We start from the raw sequence: 22153 nt of genomic DNA, 5'->3' as shown, positions 1-22153 counted from the left end.
AGCCCTTATTATAGGAAATGTTAAAGGGACTTATCTAAGAAAAAGAAGATAAAAAAATATAAACAGTGAAAGGAGAGCAAACTCACAGTTGTTAACAACCACACCTAAAACAAAAGCAAACTAAGAGGACAGCTAGATAAGGAGCAGAACCATAGAAATGAAGAACACATGGAGGGTTAGCACAGGGGAGTGGGAAGAGGAGAAGGGGGGAGAAGATACAGAAAATAAGTAGTATAGACAGTAGGTAAAAAATAGATAGGGGGAGGGCAAGAGTAGTAGGGGAAATATAGAATCTAAAGAACTTGAGACACGTGGTCATAAATTAAGGGGGGATGGTGGGGGAGGGGGTGTGCAGGGTGGAGGGGAATGAAGGGGGAATAGAACAATTGTAATGGTATAATCAATAAAATATATTTTTTAAAAAAGAACAATCTAATAATAGCCGGGGGGAGGGGAAGGGGACAATGGTGGAAAGGTTTTCAGGAACTACTATTAAGGACACATAGACAAAACCAAGGCTGGGGTGGAAGCAAGGGAGGGGGTGGTGGGTTTTGCTGGGGTCAGGGGGAATGGTGGGGAGAAAATGCAGACAACTGTACTCAAACAACAATAAAATAATTTTTCAAAAATAAATGGACAGATATTCATGGATAAAATGATTCAATATTGACAACATGTCAGTTCTTCACAATTTGACCTATTGATTCAATGCTATACAACCAATCAAAATCCCAGCAAGTTATTTTGATTTAACGTTTATATGGAGAGGAAAAGGATACAATAGCCAACATAATATTGAAGGAAAAAACAAAGTTGGAAAACTGGCACTACCCCACTTCAAGACTTACTATAAAGATACAGTAATCAAGACAGTGTAGTACCAGCAGAAGAATAGACAAATACACCCATAGAACAGAATAGAGAGCCTGGAAATAGACCCAGTCTATTAGTACAGTCAACTAATCTTTAACAAAGCAATAGTCTTTTCAATAAATGGTGCTGGAACAACTTGATATCCATATGCAAAAAAAATATGTATATAGACACAGACATTTTACCCTTCACATAAATTAACTTGTAATGGATCACATACTTAAATGTAAAATGCAAACTATAAAATTCTTAGAAGATAACATAGGAAAAATCCTAGGTGACCTTGGATATGGCAATTACTTTTTAGATACACCACCAAAGACTTGACCTGTGAAAGAAAGAAATGATAAACTGAAATTGAAATTAAAACTTCTGCTCTGAAAAATGCAATGTCAAGAAAAGAAGAAGCAAGCCACCAACTGTGAGAAAATATGTGAAAAAACTAAGCATACTCTTATCATATGATCCAGCAATCACCCTTCTTGGTATATACTCAAGCAGCTGAAAACTTACATCCACACACAAAAAAACCCTGCACACAAATGTTTATAACAGCTTTATTCATAATTGCCAAAACTTGAAAGCAACCAAGATTTCCTTCAATGGATGAATAGAATCATAAACTGTGCTCCATCCAGACAATGAATGGGGTATTATTCAGTGTTAAAAAGAAATGAACTACCAAACAATGAAAGGACATAGAGGAAACTAAAAAACGCATTACTGAGTAGAAGCCAATCTGAACAGCATACTTATGTATGATTCCAACTATATGACATTATGGGAAAGGCAAAACTACAGCAAGAGTAAAAAAGATCAGTGATTGCCAGAGGTTAGGGAGGAGGGTGGATGAATTAGTGGAGCACAGAGGATTTATAGGGCAGTGAAGACACTCTGCATGACACTGTGATGGTAGATACATACATCATTATACATGTGTACAAACACATGGAATGTAAAAACCAAGAATAAACCCTAATGTCAAGTATGGTCTTTGAATGATAGCAATGTACCGGTGCAGGTTCATTAACTGTGACAAATGTACTGCTCTTTTGCTGTGAACCTAAAACTGCTCTAAAAAATAAAGTCTATTAAATATTTTTATAAGCTATATAGCTAAGTTAAAAATAAGGAGTTACTTGCTGACTACTGAAGTCTTCTAAATATAAATCCAAATTGCTGTAAATATGATTGCAAACCAAATGTAAATATCAGAAGTAATTTTTGAAAGAAAAGACATTTAATGTCAAAATAATAATGTTTTATAATGGAGTAATAATTCGGACCAACAGTCCTGATGGAAACAACTAAAAATTCCAGAAAGGTATTTACTAAATCTCTTTAAAGGCAGAGAAGACCTGACAACAGACCAGAGAAGTAATAGACCAAATATAAGTAAGGTTGGACACCCAGTCAGGTAAACAGAACAATAAAGCAGTCTTTATTCTGAGGGTGTCTATCTATCTCTGAAAACATGAGCTTCACTTTTGACATCGAACTTCAGTGCCTGAACTAGACAAAGGGGCAGATGTCACATCAACATTTATCCAGTGACCCTTCCCCCATAAATACCAGATCCCAAAAGACCGTATCCTTCAAGATAAGGGTGAACTAGAAGTAAGCAATCCCTTACCACCACCCCAGAATACTAGTAGGGAAGTTGCTTTGGTATTGATCACAAACACATACCTGAGAAGTTATAAACACAAGCAGCTCTTAAACAGATTTGTAGCTGAAATTCACATAATTTGGTTGGAGATTTAAAAAAACAAAACACAGACCTTGTGGCGTAAATTTAATTTAACCTGGTTCTAGTCTGGTAGTTCCCCTAAGCATGCAGAAGTAAAACTACGTCCTCCTTGAAGAATGCATCCTCAAGCAATGTCTCAAACAGTCCCTAAAAATATCTATGAGGGCAATGATATTTACACAGTCAAAACTAATTAGACAGTTAAAACAATGAGAACCAGCAGAGACAACAAAAAGCACAAACAGATTCACAAAGATTTCAGGTACTAGAATTATCTGGCAATATAAAATACAATCACCCTTACTATATTTAAAGAATGAAGGGCCAGTTCTAAATATCTACAATAATTCTCTGCAAGGAAACTATACAAATTATATCATATGTTTTTTAAATAAATAGAATATCTAGGAACTTCTTGGAATAAAAACAATGGGTGGGTGGATATACCAGCTGACAGACATAATAGCTAAATAAAGAACTTGTGAATTAGGTAAGACAGAAGAAATGATTCAGAATATAGAACAGAGTCCCAGAAAGAAAATGGAGAGAGAATATGAGAGTGGCAATATTTAAAATTATAATACCTAGGAATTTTCCAGAATTAATAAAAGATACCAATACACTGATTTAAGAAGCCAAATAAATCCTACAGATGAATAAAAAGAAATACATACTCAGTTCTAAAATAGATAGACTAAAGAATATCAAATAAAAATTCTTTTAATCCTACAAGACAGATGACTTCAAAGGAGCAATAGTGACGGTGATAACCAGCTCTCCAACGGCAACAGCCACACTCAGAAGTCATGATGTTATTTCCATGTACCTAAAAGAAGCAAGAATCCATCTAGAATTCTATTTCTACCCCCCACAAAATTTTTTTTAAATGAGGGAGAAAAAGGCATCTTTAAAAAGTGAGGGAGAAAGAAAGACATGCTCCGACCAACAACAACTGAGAATTCACCGGGAGCAGACCCCAACCAGAGGAAATTCTAAAGGCTGTACTTCAGGTAGAAAGTAATCCCAGAAAGAAGGACTAAAACTGAAGAAGAAATGAAGAACTCAGAATATAGTGAATATGAGGTTAAATTTAATTACTGACTATCTAAAACAATATAATTAAATGCCTCAAGGAATAAAAAATAATTGAAATAGATAACAACAATAATATATGTATATGTATATGTATATGTATATATATATATATATATATATATATATATATATATATATATACATAAGCCAGCAGTGTAGTAAAAAAACCTACAATAGTCTTATGCCATCAGAGGAAACTAAAGATAACAGCTAACTTTATACTGCAGTCAATTAAGCACATATATAATAATTTCTCAGGTAACCACCAAAGGAACACAGAGCAAATGTTTCCAAACTGGCTGAAAAAAAATTTTTTTAATCCTCCATAAGTCCAAACAAATGCAAGAAAGGAGAGTAAAAGAAACAGAACAGTACCAACAAATGGTAACCACAAATAAGGTGGTAGATTTAAATGCAAACATATTACTAATTAAATATAACCAGACTTATTGCACCAAACAAAATCAAAGCTAGCCCATACTGGATGGACATGGACAGCGGTGTGGGGATTGACTGTGAGAGTGAGTAATGGGCTGGGCGGAGGAGGGCAAAGGAGGGATAACAGTAATAGAATAACGATAAAAATAAGTAAAACCTCACCAATTCCAGCCGCACTGGGCAGGGGACTGCGGCTATGGGCCTCAGGATCCATGGGCAGAGAGGAACACCAGCTCTGTGTTCCGCGCACTCGTGAAACACCGAGAGGGGCTGTGCTTCCGCACGCCGTGGCCTTCGCAGAGCTGCAGGGCTACCTCGAAGTCATTATTGAGGATGTCATCCATGACCCAGGCTGTGGCGTGTACCTAGCCAAGCGGTCGTCTTCTGGGATCTGTGCAGGTTTGAGAAGTGGACAGAGCTGTTCATCGCCTGTGAAGGAATCCACAATGGCCACTTTGTGAACTGAGACAGGAAGGCTCAGCTGATGATTGGCAATGTGCTCCGGGTGGGCACCGTGCCTGATAGCACCAACGTGCGTTGTCTGGAGAAGAAACCTGGTAACAGAGGCAAGCTGGCTGGTGCCTCCGGGAACTATGTCACCGTCATAGTTCCCCATGCACTACCCTATGCACCACCCCTGTCAACCACCAGGAAGCATCAATTCCAGTTGTGTGCTTTAAGCACCCTGACTACCCTCTGGTCTCTCTCAAATTAACTTCCACAACCCCGAGACTTAAAAGATCTGAGTGAAGCTACCCTTAGCTCCAGAAAGGTCATTTCCTCAGCCAACAGAGCTGGAGTCGGTGTGGTGGCCAGAGGTTGCCACATTGACAAGCCTATCTTGAAGGCCATCTGTGCCTATTACCACATACAGAGATGCCCCTGCTGGACACAAAGTGGGTCTCCTCGCTGCCCACCGGAGTGCGCATATACAGGGAACCAAGACTGTGCAGCAGAAAGAGAACTAGGGCTGGGGGCTCAATAAAGCTCGTCCTCCTGCCAAAAAAATACATACATACATACATACATACATACATAAATAGCTCTCTATATCAATCTTGCAAGAATGTGTCAAAACCTTTAGGATATAGAAAAATTAAGAATAAGAAAAAGTATTTATATAGGCATTTGTTTAATAATTATTTAATACCAAACATGTATTGTATGCATTTTCTTTAATATCACAATAAAACTTTCTAAAGTACTGTATATATTTCAATGTTTCTAATACTTAAAGGTAATCAGTAACATAATTTAAAATAGGACATACTTTCCAAATCACTGAAGAATATAAAAGGATATAAAACATATTCCATATAGCTCAAGATAGAGAACAAATAAAAAGCAAAGAAGCATAAAAATGGGAAGCATAAAATAGGTGGCAAATATAAAAACAAATAAATCAATCATGAAATAAATATAAGGAGCTTAACTACCCTACTAAAATAAAAACATTCTCCAAATGTGCTACAAATTCAAGTCTTACTCTATGCTCCTACAAGAAATAAACATAAAGGAAAATACCAAAAAAAATGGTGTGAAATAAAAAAATGAGTAAAGATTTTTCAGGTAAGTGCAAAACAATGAAGCATAGAAATGACTGTTTAAATTCTAAAAAGCAAAATGCATTCAACAACACATAAAATGTCACCTTATATTTATGAAAGTTACAATCCACAATGAAAATATAATAGTCATAAATGTTTATATGTCAAATAAATCAGTGTCAAGCAATACAGAGCAAAGATTGTTGGAAACATAGAGGAATGTTGATAAATATATAATTGTAGAATATTCAAACACCACACTTTCCTGATAGAGTAAGAAAATAAAAATAAATAAAGACAACAGATATGAATAATAAAATTAATAGGGTTGAATTAATAGAAAAGCATCCTATAATTACCAAATACACCTTCTTTTTGTGTGCCCATGAGATTTATAAAAGTTGATACTGAGCTACAGAGAAGGCTCCAATAAGTCCCTAAATGCATATATAATTTAGGCAACATTCTCTGGCAACATAGTGAAACTAAAAATTTATAACAAAAATGTTTAGGTAAAAAAAAACCTAGAAATTTAAAAACACTTCTAAATTTGATATCTCAAAGAGAGAAAATTCAAAATAAATAAACAGATATATAGATGTATGTATAAGGTATTATTTATACTAGTGGAATATTTGAAGTAACTAAAACTCAACAACAGAGGTATAGTAAAATATATTTTTTAATATATATAAAGAAATAAATATATATATAATGGTACTTCTATTAGGCAGTTGCTAGGAAGTTTTACCACAAATTTTAATGGCATGAAAAAAACTCAAGATATAATACTAATAGTTAAAGAATAGTATTGAATTTTACACATATATTACATAACATAATAAATATTATAGGTAACATCAAATATACATACATGCATGTCGTATGTTGTGGACTGAAGATTTGTGTCCTCAAAAAATCGTATCTTGAAGTCCCAAACCATGATGTGGCTGCATTTGGAGATGGGTCCTGAGGGAGGGAACATGCGTAACTTTCATAATTAGAGTAGAGGTTGGATATGTAACTAGCAAAAGAAAGAAAAAAGACTGTACTATTAATGGAGAAGGCTGAATCTGTCCATCTTATACTAGGAAAAACTGCTTTTAGATTAGAAGGGACTACGAAGGAGCACAGTGAAACTATGGGGTTAATAAATATGTTTGTTATCTCAACTATGGTGATGATTTCACAGGAATATACATGTCAAAGTTTATCAAATTGTATACTTTAAATATGTGTAGTTTATTGTTCCTCAATTTTTTTAAAATCTAAATGGCCTGTCAGTGAGCAATCAGCCTGATCCTAATGAGAAGCTCTTGGACTCAAGCTGCTGACTCCATGCACCACCCCTGTCAACCACCAGGAAGCATCAATCCCAGTTGTGTGCTTTAAGCACCCTGACTACCCTCTGATCTCTCTCAAATTAACTCTTTAGACAAAGATCTAAAATGAACAGGGAATTAAAAAATAAATTTACACTAAATATTTTTATTTTGGATATTTCTGTTAACTCCTTTACCCAGGTAGCTGGAGAAAAGAATCTGTTGCTGTTGTGCATTTATTGATCACCTGCAGGGCTATGTTCCCTGGGGCAGAGGGGTACAGGGGCAGGAACTAGATAACAATGATCAAAACACAGTCCTACCCCAGGCACAGTGTGTCTTGAGCTCAGCATTCTGACAGCTAAATCAATAGCTTACTTAGGAAGTAAGAAAAATACCACATTAAATAACTGAATTGTTCACTTTTTAAACAATTATACTGTATCACATGGGCAGGCAAAGATTAACACCAAAACTTAAATCAGTGAGCAGGAATATCAGCCTACAAATGAGAGCCCAGTGCCCAATGCAGAGAATGTAAATAGGGAAACCTCACAGGGAGGACGTGGCAGAAAATAGGACTAAAAGGAACATTAGATTTTTTAAATAGGACAGAGGTATGATCATATATATGCATCAGAAAAATAAATCTAAAAGATGGATTGAAGTTGAGATGGGACTAGGGCCCAGCAGACAATTAGGAGGTTTCTGCAATTCGAATTCACTGATTAGAAAGAACATAAGCACCCCATGTTCGTTGTAGCATTATTTACAATCTCCAAGATACGGAAGCTGTCCAAGTGTCCATCAGTCGATGAGTGGATAAAACAGCTATGGGACATTTACACAATGGAATACTACTCAGCTATAAAAAAGAAGAAAATCTTATCCTTTGTGACAGTATGGATGGACCTGGAGAATATTATGCTAAGTGAAATAAGCCAGTCAGAAAAAGACGAATACCAAGTGATCTCACTCCTATGTGGAATCTAATGAACAAAGTGAACTAACAAGCAAAGCAGAGACAGACTCATAGACAGAGAACAGGGTGACAGCTAAGGGGAAGGAGGGCAGGGGATGGAGGGACTGAGCAAAAAGGAAAATGGACTGATGGACATGGACAACAGTGTGGTGATTGCCAGGGGGTTAGGGGAAGGAAGATATAAGGGGACTAAATGGTAATTAAAAAAATACAATAAAATTTTTTAAATAAGTAAAAATTTTTTTAAATCATCTAAGACATAGCTGATGAAATACTGACCCTCCAGGGGGAAAATTAATCATGTGGAAGCAAAAAACAACCTAATTTGGTTAGCTTCTCTGGATTCTTTTTAAGGAACAAATAAAAGGTTACATTCATCTAATATTATAGTTAAGAACAAATAATAAATTTTATTTAATAAATAAAGAGATACTTTGAATATTCTTAATGTTGGGAAAGGCAATCTCATGCACACCCTCTCTGGATCCCCCACTCAGCTGCATAGGAATGGGCCCTAGGCCTGGAACACTGTCTTAGCAGCCTAGCAGCCTGCTGAACTGACCAACCCACAAGGGATTATCTTTCCCTATTTCAGAGGCAGTGTATGTTCCTTTGCTCTGTTTAAGTATGGGTGTCATATGGCACTTGGCCAACCCCATTGCTATATTTATCCCCTTTGGGGAGGGGACAGAGTCCTTCTGCTCCAGCACAAGAGGGGTACGTGTGAGCCAGTCACCATGCATTAGCTGTTGAGAAGGATCTGCTAGACATTGGGGACCTACACCAACTATTAGAGTTGATCTTGTCCAGTTTCTTCTCTATGCGAGTGAAGCACTATTCCATCCAGGGCTGTGCTGTGTCTTCCCTGGCACCTTCAATACCAAGATGCAATAGGCAAAAGTGCTCAAGTATCTACTCTTTGTGATAGCTAAGAGAAGCCATTGTTTATCACTTCACATCAATAATATAACCAATCAGGGAATAAAAGGAAAGGAGAGGAGGAGAAAGGATAACACAAAGTTGTTGGCACAGTAGATGAAAGAAGAAGAGTACTTAAACCAAACCATTGAAATGAAAAATAGAGAGAAGGATACAGGTTTCAAACCTGTTTAGAACATAATTTTGATGGACTTAATGATATATTAAATATGAAATACACTAACCTAGTCAATCACAATGTCTTCTATGCCAGCTTCCCTTATGAAGGGTAACTGTCCAGTCCACCTCATTCAGGAGAAATGATAGGAGGACAAGTGATCATATTACATATCACACCAACCTGCTTCTCCTGTTACAGGTGATTGGAGTGAATGAGCACCTGAAATAAGGGAAGCATTTCAATAGGCCAATAAGTACTCTGCAATATAGCCTAGTATATGAAGATGAGCTAGGCCAATCTGATTTCTGATTTCAGAAATCCAAAAACAATGGCCAGGTAGCTCAGTTGATTGGAGCATTGTCCCATACACCAAAAGATTGCTGTGGGTTTGATTCCCCATTAGGGCATATGCCTTGGTTGCAGGTTTGATCCCTGGTCAGGGCACAAATGGGAGGCAACCAACTGATTGACACCAAATCTCTCTTACATTTCTCTCTCTCTGTGTATCTCTCTCTCCCCCCCCCACCCCCCGAATGTTGGGAACTGCTCTGCCTGGTTTCAGGAGTTGTAACTGCCCCCCATGGATAAGGCTGAGTGAGCAACCTCCAGAATTCGAGCCACTGAGGAGACAAAGCTTGTCTCTGGCAGGAAAGCTGCTTCTGCTTCATCCATTTCTGCCCCCAATGCTTGGACAGGTAGTCAGTGACAGGTGCACTCCCTCAGAGGGAGTGCAACCTAAGCCAGACATGATCACTTGGGAGGCCATCATGGAAGGACTTGGGGGCTGCAACAAATAGGGTGTGATGGACCCTCACTCCCAGCTATTCTGACATAGCCTGAGTCCCCATTTCCACCTGGGAGAAGCGATTCCTGGCTCTAATCCACTTAAGCCTAAAAACCTAAGATTGGAAAGGCGGTGCAGCCCTTTGCCGGCTAGAGCAGGATCTGGGGTGATCGGGCATAGGAAAGAGTTCCGAAAGTCCTGTGAAGCCTGCTTTGCTAAGAGTGCTTTCATTCATATGATAAAGGTCCGAGCAGGAAATGAGTATGTCTCCCAAAGTTTCTGCAACCTGCTTTCCTGACAGACACTGACTCAGACTAAGCCCTCAGATCTCTTTGATATGTTATCTACTATTTAATCCTTGCTGTCTGACATTGATTGATGAGCTTAACCTGTATTCTCTGTGTTCTGAACCTAATAAAAACCGTTGAAGAAGAGGTTCTTGGTCTTTCTCCTCTGAGAGATTGACCACTTCTCCTCCCCAAGCAGATCATGTCTTGGTAGTTTCACTTTCATCTGTGGCAGATCGGGGGACTTGTGGGCAAAGTTGCCCCCATACCCTCACCCTTTGTCTCAAAAAAAAAAATCAATGAAAACACATCCTCAGGTGAGGATTAATAAAAAAAAAATTCTTTTAAGAAATTAAAAATATTGAGCATAGAGAAACTGGCAGTGAACAGTAGAGCAAGAGGCCCAAAGGACAGCAAGCTCAGGCAATATGAAGAAGGAAATAGTGTTGGAACCATGAGAGGGAGAGCTTAGCAAGCCAAAGTTACAAGGATAATCTATGACGTAGAGAAAAGATAAAGGGGGGAAAAATAAGGAAGTTAACTGTCAGATGTGAATGCAAGATAGATATTAGAGTCATTCATGGCCAAAAAGTTCTACCTACTGCTGATCCTGAGGTTTCTAGAACCACCTGGGGTCCAGATACACTCCATATGAAGCCTGACTCACAGCCATGGCATCCTACATCCATTTCTGCCCCAACAAACGCCCATTATTCAAGATAAACTGGCCATTTCTGTCTTCATGGCAACATACAAACATAACTAGGATAAGGAGGGTGAGAAGAAAGAGGATTCAAGGTTGACTGCCAGATTTTAGTGCAGGTGAACTGGTAAATGTTCATGTCATCAATTAAAATAGGAAATCCAGGAACATGAAAAAGGTTAGGAAGGAGAATGATATATTCATTCTTGGCATCTTGAACTTGAGATGATCGTGGTACTCTCAGGTAGAAGCATCCAGCACAGCTAGTTTTAGAGTTAAAATCCTGGCAAGAGATCCAGACTAACCATGGAGATTTCATCCTCATCAGCATATGGTTAATAACAAAAATAGTGAGTGTGAATGAAATCAATCAGGGCAAGTGTGTACAGTCAGAAGTACAGGAGGCTGGGGTTGAGCACCAATGGTAGATGAAGAAAGGGGAGCCCCAGAGAACAACAAATGGGAAAACATAGTGCACATAGACCAAAAGAATCAAGTTTTAAGGAGGATGCAATCTAGAGTGTTAAATGCAAGAAGAAATTTAATAAGATAAGAACTAAATAGAGTCCACTGGGTTTGAAAATTAGAAAACTATAATAAAAATACTTTTAATAAAGATAAAAAGATTACAATAAATTGCAACAAGTATGAGACCATGTCAGAATGTCACAGGAAGAGCTTGTGATTAATGTAGTGGGAACAGCATCTTCAGAGACCTCCCCTATAAACTCTAATCCTAGGGGGAGATGTGTACATGTGTGTCTCCAAGAAACTGATTAAAAATTAAAATCTTAGAGATTACAATTCTTTGAAAACAGAGTAGAGGCTACAGTGGGCTAGAGTCATGAGATCACTGGATCCTCAGGGCAACAGGGAGAGAAATGGGCACTGGGGGGCTGGGATTTAAATCCTATAGGAAAAGAGAAGAATTGAAGATGCCTCCAAGATGACAAAGTACAGTACCCTACCTCCCTGCACAAAGCTAAGAACTGGAACTGTGTGTGTGCCCACCTAAAAAGGGAAGCTTGAATTGTGGTTAGAATGTACTTCTCTTTTATGTTGTATAGTCAATGAGAAAAAAGTTTGAAAATTAAAGGATAAAAACAGATATGCCAGCTATCAGCTAAATATGATAATTTGAACCCATAAATTTACCTCTTCACCTACCCAATATTCCAATAAAATGAGAATAAAGGATTTAAAATGTTATAAATCCTCAAGGACAAAGAGAGTGGAAGATGAAAGATGGCACTAAGTGATGGATGATAGAGAAGAGGAAAAGGCGTTAACAGACCCAAGAAAGCTGAAAAGCAAGTGCATGCACAGGAGGATGCCAGCATCAGCCCTGAGAAGCCCTCATGCTCTGTAGCACCAGAAGCTATGGATGGCACGTGTGGGACTGAAAAGGGTGACTAAGTGAAAGTGAAAATATAGATCTCAAGTACAGCTTCCCCTCTTCCAGAGCCAAGGAACAACCCTAGGATGAAATGGATGGTTCGTTCTATGATAAAACCAAGGCAAAGGGACTCCATATCAAGGATACCAGGCCAACAAAAAAGTGGTGAACAGATGCCTAACTAAAATCAAGATGTGGTGAAAGCGAGACTCCTAGCCTCCTTTCATTGCTTTGCCTCAAAATATAATCCTAGCTAAACAGAGTCCAGATAAGAAATTGGTGAATTCTCTGAGGAAACTGACAGTCAGTCCCTAGAGAACAGGCCTATAGATACTGACACTTGAGAGTGTCAAAGCAAGGCAGCAGGATTCTTGCTTGACCACGCCCCCGTGATACACATCAGTTAGCCAGCACCACCCACAATGGAGCTCTCCTAAGTGCCCCACTCTAATAGGAAGGGTTGACCAACGGTATCAAGATTTTTTAAGAAATCCTCCAGGATGAAAAAGGAGACCAAATCAAAAAGAAAAATAAGAAAATGAAAGCCATGAGGATGAAATTTTTAAACTGTAATATTTTCAGAGAAAGAAGAGATTGTCATCTAAACATGACATATGAATAGACAGGTTACCATAAAAAGGAACAGTAAGAAAATAATTAGGTCTTGGAATTTTAAAAAATATTTGGTAACTGAAATAAGAAAAATCAACATAAAGAATGAAAGATAATGTCAAGAACTTGTCCAAAAAACAAAGAAATAGTAGATAAGATTAGTCCAGGAGATTGTACATCAAAATGCCCAGAAAGAGACAACAGAAAATCAGAGGGAATAAAGCTATTTTTTCAAAGTAATATTTTTGAATTCCCCAAAACAAAGAAGTTTCCAGATTGAAAGATACAACCAGTGTATTATAAATTTTTTTAGAACTACCAATATATAGAATTTTTAAATCTTCGACTATCAAAGCTAAAAGAAAACCCCTCAAAAGCCTAAATGAAGGAGGAAAAAATAGATCACATGCAGTCTGTCTAGAATCAACTTCACTGGAAACTAAAATGCAACAAAACAGTGTCTTCATAAGTCCAAGGAAAAATTATTTCAGCCTAGATCCTATAATTGAACAAATTATCAATCAAGTGTAGTGAAAGAGTAGAATAAAGATAATTGCAGAAAGCATATTTCAAAAATTTACTTTATGCACATGCTTCTCAGAATAGTTAAAGAAGGTACCTTTCAAATGAGGAAGAAAACAAGAAAGGAATAGATAACATGTAGGAAAGAAAGGATCTTACACAGGAGGGAGGCAAGGAAAAATAAAAGCAGCTGCTCAGCAGAACTAGAACACAGCTGGTATGGAAGGAGCAGGAGAGGAAGGAATCTAGGGAAGGGGGAGAAAGGACAGGTGTATATTATCTGATGGGTTTCACTACCTGTAAAGGATTTTACAACTTTTTGGAGTGTTTAGGTAGAATCAGTGATATTTAGCATAGACAACTGAGTAAATAAGAATGCAATTATACATGTAGAAACATGAATCATTTTCAAGAATAAAATATTAAAAAGCAAGTCATAGAACGTAGGATATAATAACTTTTATTATTTTGTATATAAGTTCCTAAAACAGAAAAATACTATCATTTATGTATTGAAATACATAAATGGAAGTTCAATCATTAAAAATGGACTAGAATGATGTAAAATTTTATCATTTAATTTTCTTCGGATTAATAAAGAAAATAAGACTGAGGATCAAGGACAGAGAATTTCTACTTAATCTGTATGTTTTATGCATTTCATTAATTATGAGACAATATAGTATAATGGTTGTCAGCTCAAATTATGGAGCCAGATTCTCTGAATTCATATTCTTGCCCTGCTTACTAGTCAAATTGAAGCAGGATAGGGACAAGGAGATATCATTTTAAAGTTGTTTTTGCAACATTCTAGTAAGACAGAGTGTGCTTACCCCACCCTGAACTGTGTGCACCCCAGATAAGCAAATACCTAACCGCATCCTGCTTCGCACACTTTAAAAGTAAGACCAACCCGCAGAACAGGGCTCAGAATTTGGAGATCGCCTCCTCTGAGTTTACGCATAATAAAGAGTGCTTCGCCATCCTAACTGAATGTGAGTGACTTTTTCCGCAACATTTTGGTTCCCTGACTGGGAAAGGAACCTCACACGGCAGACGACTTGCCTCAGGTGAGGATAGCCAGGCGGGGGCTCCGGTAGGGAACCTGGCCCCAGAGGAAGGAGCACGTGCCCAGGCGATTTCGGGCTTCCTGGTGCGGGGACCCCGGTGCTGAGACCCTGGCCAGCCCGGGACCGGGCCACAGGGGATTGGTGGACCACGAGACCAGAGGTGCCAGGATCGGTAAGTGCCCCGGGGACCAGACCGGAAATCGGAGAGAGATTAGCTATCTCTCAAACCTGCCAGAGACTCATTTTGAGTCATCGGACCTTATTCGGGGAGGAAATGTTTAATTTCTGTCTGTGAATGTGATTTAAGTGAGTATAAGTAATTGTTGTGTTTGTGGCCCCATGAGTCTGCCGACTTACGGGGTCTGAGTGGGCCCCAACTGCACTTCCTGAGTCAGATCATATGGCGGCCTAAAGGCTGGCAGTTAACCCCGACCTCTGCTGGGGTTATATTCATAGGATCAAAGGACCTTATATTCACAGGACCTTAGCCAAGATCAACTCCGCCTCGTGAGAGGGAAGGCCAGGCGGGCACACGTATCTATACCCAACCCTTCGTTTGTCTGCGCCGAGAGGGAGGAACAATGGGAGGGGGGCCCTCAACAGTCTTAGATTGTATGCTCCAAAATTTCAGTCGGTTTCGGGGGCAGGACCCCTCATTAGATCCAAACTGGTTAAATAAAGACTTTTTGTTCCTCATAGTGGCCCACTTTCAGGGTAGGCTGGCCCCCTGAAGACAGCCTGAATTTAAGTATCATTCGGGCAGTCCAACTAGTAGTGACAGGAAAGCCAGGACACCCTGATCAATTTGCCTACATCGATCAGTGGCAGGAGTTAGCCCAGGATATGCCTAAATGGCTCCAACAGTGCAGAAAGATGGCCCCGCAGCGTTCAGGCGTAACTGAGATGGTGGGAAGCCCGTCCTGTTGTAAGAAGGAGACACGAAAAGAGGCTCGAGTTTTAGTAATGCGGGGCCCAAACACCCCATCCATCAGGGACACCTGGACGATGACCCACCAGTCTATCTACCCCCCGTATAGTGGATCCCCGTCAGCTCCTCCCGGACCAGAGACTCCACCGCCTTCAGTGTCGCCGCCTCGCCCCTGCAGGATACTGGAGTCCCAGCCAGGGAGAACCCCTCCAATTGCCGCTAGACTCAGACACCATCAGGCCCTGCAAATGCCGCTCCAGGAAACCCAGGGGCCCGCACAGGTTGCCGATGATGGGACCCTGAGACCGGGCCCCATGATATTTTACTATCAGCCCTTTACCACCACGGATCTTTTGAATTGGAAGCACCACACTCCCTCATATTCATAGAAGCCCCAGGCCCTAATAGACTTGATGGAATCCATTATGCAGACCCACCTGCCCACCTGGTATGACTGCTGCCAACTCCTGTTGACCTTCTTCAATACCGAGGAGAGGCGGAAGACTTTACAAGAGGCCCACCGGTATTTAGAGACCCATGCCCCGGCCGGAACCTTAGATCCCATACGATATGTGTGTGCAGCCGTGCCAGAGACATAGCCAGACTGGGATCATAATACTGAACAGGGGAGGACAGCCCTAGAGCGCTACAGGGACACCATTCTGCAGGGAATACGAGCGGGGGCTAGGAGACCCACTAACATGGCCAAGGTCTCCAGTATAATGCAGAAGCCAGATGAATGTCCGGGAGATTTTCTCAAATGCCTCACCGAGGCTTAGAGGGTCTACACCCTCTTTGACCCCGAAAGCCCAGACAGTCAGAGGATGGTCAACATGGCTTTTGTCTCCCAATCGGCCCCTGACATTTGTAAGAAATTGAAGAAATTAGAAGGATTTGCTGGCATGAACATCAGCCAGTTAGTAGAAGTGGCAAACAAGGTCTACAATAATCGGGAGGAAGCAGCAGAGACCGTGGCCCTAGACAAACAAAGAAAGAAGGCAGCTTTACTGGCCTCTGTGCCGGCAGCTTCAGCGAAAGGCCCACTGAAGAAGGGGCAGAAAGGACATTTTAAAGTAGAGAAAGACCAATGTGCCTACTGCAAAGAGAGAGGCCACTGGAAATGAGACTGCCCAAATCGAAAGCAAAAGGGAGTTCCTCTCGCGTCCCCTGGCCCCGAGTATCCTCGGCTTGGCAGGCTTGGATATCGAATGAGCCAGACCAGGCTTGATAAAACTTGGCCCCCACGAGCCCATGGTCTGAGCCAAAGTAGGGGGCCAACCACTAGACTTTATGGTAGACACCGGGGCCAAACACTCGGTAGTCACGGCAACTGTAGCCCCACCATCGGGTCAAGAGGTCTCCATCGTAGGGGCAACAGGGCGGCCCAGCGAACTGAAAGGATTTTGCCAGACACAGACGGTTGAACTCAGGAGACACAGAGTCCGCCATGAATTCCTCTATCTTCCTGAGTACCCAGTACCACTTCTGGGCACAGACCTCTTAGGTAAATTGGTGGCCCGGGTAGTCTTCCACCCCTTGGGACAAGCCACACTAGACCTAGGCAAACCTAGCCTAGTGGCCCTCATTGTGCCCCAAGAAAAAGAATACCGGATCCATGAGGAGGATAAGGGACCTCCCTCTCTGGACCCCCTTATAGAGGAATTTCCCCACGTCTGGGCAGAAGGAAACCCACCAGGACTCGCGGTTGGTCGCGCCCCAGTAACCATAGATTTAAAACCAGGAGCCCAGCCCCACTGCCTAAAGCAATATTACATACCCAAGGAGGCCCGGCTAGGCATTTCAGGGATGATAAACAAATACCTGAGTGAAGGCATACTAGTATCATGCCAATTGCAGTGGAACACGCCACTCCTCCTGGTGAAGAAGCCAGATGGGTTGGGGTGCCACCCAGTCCATGACCTACGGGCTGTCTGTCAATGAGGTCGCCCTGACTCTACACCCCACGGTGCCGAATCCATATACCCTTCTGAGCCGGTTGCCCCCAACCGCCTCGCATTTCTCATGTCTCGACCTGAAGGATGCCTTTTTCTTCATTCCCCTGGCCCCCGCAAGCCAACCAATATTTACTTTTGAGTGGGAAGACCCGCACTCAGGGGCCAAAACCCAGCTCACCTGGACCCAACTACCGCAGGGTTTCAAGAACTCCCCCAGCATTTTCAGTGAAGCTCTGGCCAGGGATTTTCAGTCATTTCTGGAAAAGCATCCCAACTTGGTCTTGCTACACAGTATGTAGATGATCTACTACTGGCGGGTTCAGGAGAAAGCGAGTGCCGAGAAGGAACACGGGCCTTACTTCGGCTTTTAGCCGATAAAGGGTATCGGGTGTCCCCAAAAAAGGCCCAGATATGCCAGACACAAGTATGATACCTTGGGTTCCGGATATGCAAAGGACAGCAAGCCCTAGGGGAAGAGAGGAGGGCCGTGATCAGCCAAATAACTGACCCCGCTACTTAGGAGGCAACTCCGAGAGTTTCTGGGGGCTGCCAGGTTCTGTCGAATATGGATTCCAGGGTACGCAGAAATCGTGAAACCACTATACCAAGCCCTTAGAGGACCCGAGACCACCACGTTTATGTGGGGAACAGAACAGCAGGATGCTTTCAAGAGAATAAAAAAACTCTTAATAAGTGATCCAGTCCTCGGACTGCCCAACCCAGTTAAACCCTTTTCCCTCTATGTTCATGAGAAAGAGAGGGTAGCTCTCGGGGGGTCTTAACCCCCCCCTGCCCCGACCATGTAGCAGCTGGGTGGCCCCCTTGCCTGAGGGCCATAGCAGCTGCTGTTTCTCTCCTCCAGGAGGCTGACAAGCTCACCTTAGGACAGGAGATAAGTCTCTTTGTACCAGACACAGTGCACAGCCTCCTGGAGGGCCAAGGACACCAATGGTTATCCAACCCCCACCCCCACCCCCCCACCCCACCCCCCACCCCCGCCGCTCACCAAGGAATTTTACAAGAAAATCCCCGAGTGCACCTAAGAACGGTGCGAAAGATCAACCCAGCCACTTTCTTACCCTCGGAGGCTGGAGAGCCGGATCATGACTGTGAGGAAGTCACAGACCAGGTATATGCCAGCAGACCAGACCTGAAAGACCACCCCTTGTCTCAGTGGGACCTTCAATTATACATAGACGGGAGTAGCACAGTGACTGAAAGGGGGGAGCGAATCACCGGGTACACCATGACCACCAGGGACCAAGTCCTTGAAGCAGAACCCCTGCCAAAAGGGTGATCAGCGCAGAGGGCAGAACTTCAAGCCCTCATCTGGGCCTTAGAACTCAGTAAGGGGAAAAGGGTCAACATCTATACTGACTCCAAATACGCTTTTGCCACCCTCCACATACATGGGGCAATATACAAGGAGAGAGGACTATTAACTGTCAAGGGAAAAGAAATTAAGAACAAAATGGAAATCCTCCAGCTCTTAGAGGCCGTCTGGGAACCAAGCCAAGTAGCAGTGATACACTGCAGAGGGCATAGGAAGGGCGAAACTGAGGAAGCCGTAGGAAATCGGCTGGCAGATAGGGCAGCGAGAGAGGCCACCAGAAAACCCAGGCCTCCAGTGTCAGTCGCTGGCCCTTTAATCAGTTCCCCTCTTAATAGCCAAGATTACCAGCCAGCAGAAGAACAATGGGCCATAGAGTGATGGGCAATCAAAACCCCAGAGGGCCTGTGGAGACTCCCTGATGGGCGCATTTACATACCTCAAAGCCAAGCAGGACAGGTGGTCCAGAACTGTCATACCCTAACTCACCTCAGAAAGACAGCGTTAGAAAACCTGCTTTGAAGGTATCTATACGTATCTAACCTCCCCACTCTGTGTGCCATCACTGCGGCCAGATGCATAGCATGTGCCAAAAACAATGCCTCAGGAAACCACCGAGTTCCGCCCGGGATACAACACCAGGGAACCCAACCCCTAGAAGACCTACAAATAGACTTTACTGAAATCAAACTGAGCCAGGGCTACAAATATTTGCTTGTACTAATATGTACCTTTTCAGGATGGGTCGAGGCCTTCTGCACAAGGACAGAGAAAGCTAAGGAAGTAGCCAGAGTCTTACTCAGGGAAATAATTCCTAGACATGGATTGCCTCTTAGCATGGGAAGTGATAATGGGCCTGCTTTCGTTTCCCAAGTAGTACAGGAATTAGCTAAGGCTCTAAACCTAAAGTGGAAACTACACACTGCCTATCGGCCCCAGAGCTCAGGAAACGTAGAAAGGATGAATAGGACATTGAAAGAGACCCTAGCAAAATTATGCCAAGAAACTGGATTACCCTGGACCGATTTGCTGCCCATAGCTTTACCCCAGGTGAGGAACACCCCGAACCAGACAGGGTATACCCCTTATGAACTAGTATATGGAAAGCCTACTCCAGTGACAAGGATAACTAAAAACACAAATATGCCAGTACAAGGAGAAATAGGACAGAGGAGATATTTAGAACAACTGGGGAAAACCTTAGATCAGATAAGGGAAGCCAGTTTAGGGTTTGAACCCAAGTCTCAAGGGGGGCCAGCGGACCCCCACCAGCCAGGGCAATATGTTTGGGTAAAAGACTGAAAAAAGGAACCCCTCCAGCCTGTGTGGACAAGCCCACACCTAGTTCTTTTAACTACTCCCACTGCCTTAAAGGTTCCAGGAATAATGCCGTGGATCCATCATTCCTGGGTGAAGGCGGCAGCCGAGCCTGACCCACCGCAGGAGGATGACGCCGGAACACCACCACTCCGCTGCTGAAACTGCGACGACCCGGACCTGTCACAGCCAAACAGTGGGAAATAATACCTACAGACTGAGATGGACAAATGCCCAGCCGAATTCCTAGTCCCCACCATACTGGTAACTGGGATCCTGGAATCTATAGATTCCAATAGATCTTGGAATCTATTGCTTACTATAACATTATGTATCTGCTAGGTTTAATCATCTTAGTCAAGCCAATTCCTAACCTTAGGAATTGACGAGGGAAATACCTCGTGGAAATTTCATGTTAGGGAGACCTATAGGAAGGGAGATAACATCATTACACACAATGTTAAAGTATACCCCTGCCCAAAAGGTGGATGTAAGCCTAGCACGATAATCCCCCTTCCTTCACAGGAACTGAAAAGCTTGGATGGGTGGATCTGATTTAGGAGCCCCTTTATTTGCCTACTAGTAGATCAAACCCAAGACTACTGCAGGTGGTGGCCAGAAACCTATGAGGGTTGCCCCTACCGAAGCTGCCAAGGTCATGGTACAAACGGCAGGGAGGTTCTGCTAACTATAAAGAACCCAAATGACAAAATATGGGGGAAAGGAGCAGTAGGGAAATTATATGCCAGCAACCTCCACTCTGGGCCAGTAGGGGACATTTACATACAGAGAGCACAAGAAATAACCTACCCGGGCCTAAAGGCAATCCAGCAGGTACAACAGGCAATCACAGAGAAAGAGAGAGAGAGATCACCAAGCAGTTTCGGGATTCAGAAAAGCCCTTTTCATGGAAAAGTTTGACACCGGAAGGGGCAGAGTTATTAAATTTATCTAGCCCTGGGAACTATACTGATTGTTTCCTATGTGCCTCTCTCACCAGACCACCCTTGACAGCTGTCCCAGTATCAGGAACTCCCAATACCACCAACAACTCCCCAGCATCTCCAGCCCTTTCCCGAGTTCCTCTTTACCTAGTTAATGAGACACAGTGCAACCAGACCTGGTGCACCAAAACACCATTCCCTATTCTAAGAAGCCCACCCGGCCTTTTCTTCTGGTGCAACCGGACCCTCTCCCAGGTCTACAACTGTAGTAAAAGAGAACTCTGCCGCCGAGTAGCCCTAGCCCCCCAGTTAACCCTCTACCAGCCAGGGGAACTCAGTGCCCTCCTTACTCCCAGAAGAGAAAAGCAAGCAGTGTTCCTACCGCTCTTAGTAGAACTCACTTTCACTACTCCCATAGTTGGGACCAGTATAGGAGGGACTGGACTAGCAGTAAGCCTCCAGTTGAAGAAACAATGGATCATTAATGGATGAACTAAATGAAGCCATGGAAGCTGCCGCTAACTCTATGATATCATTACAATGTCAGATAACATCACTGGCACAAGTAGCTCAGCAGAACAGACGAGCTCTAGATTTACTCACTAAAGGAAAAGGAGGGACCTGCCTATTTTTACAGGAAGAATGCTGTTATTATATTAATGAGAGTGGGATAGTCAAGGTAAATCTTAATAAATTAAAAGAGATACAGAAAAGACTGAAGACCTCTGACTACCCATCCCAAGGTACCACCTGGTGGCAAGGTCCACCCTGTTCTCCTTACTAGCCCCAATCCTCGGCCCGCTTTTAATCCTATTCTTAGTCTTAACTTTAGGACCATGTTTACTTTGGACCCTAGTACAGCAGTTAGAAGCCACAGTAGTCCGAAAGGCCACAACCAAAATACTCTCTCTCCAGCAATACCAATATCAAATAGTATAGACAGGTGATGCTGAGACTAGCAAAGAAGCTGTCTAAGCATCAAAGGGGGGAATGAAGCAGGATAGGGACAAGGAGATATCATTTTAAAGTTGTTTTTGCAACATTCTAGTAAGACAGAGTGTGCTTGCCCCACCCTGAACTGTGTGCACCCCAGATAAGCGAATATCTAACTGCATCCTGCTTCTGTAACCTGCTTCACACTCTTTAAAAGTAAGACCAACCCGCAGAACGGGGCTCAGAATTTGGAGGCTGCCTCCTCT

General features: G+C 42.2%; 1 pseudogene; it reads left to right on the top strand.

Moving 5' to 3' along the window:
* The first annotated feature begins 4202 nt into the window (after positions 1-4202).
* LOC119000570 (60S ribosomal protein L8-like) lies at positions 4203-5124 on the top strand (annotated as a pseudogene).
* The last annotated feature ends 17029 nt before the right edge of the window (positions 5125-22153 follow it).

Source organism: Sturnira hondurensis, unplaced genomic scaffold, assembly GCF_014824575.4.
Source record: "Sturnira hondurensis isolate 20B ecotype Veracruz unplaced genomic scaffold, ASM1482457v3 Scaffold0015793, whole genome shotgun sequence".
Lineage (NCBI taxonomy): Eukaryota > Metazoa > Chordata > Mammalia > Chiroptera > Phyllostomidae > Sturnira > Sturnira hondurensis.
This window is presented reverse-complemented; position numbering and strand designations above follow the sequence as displayed.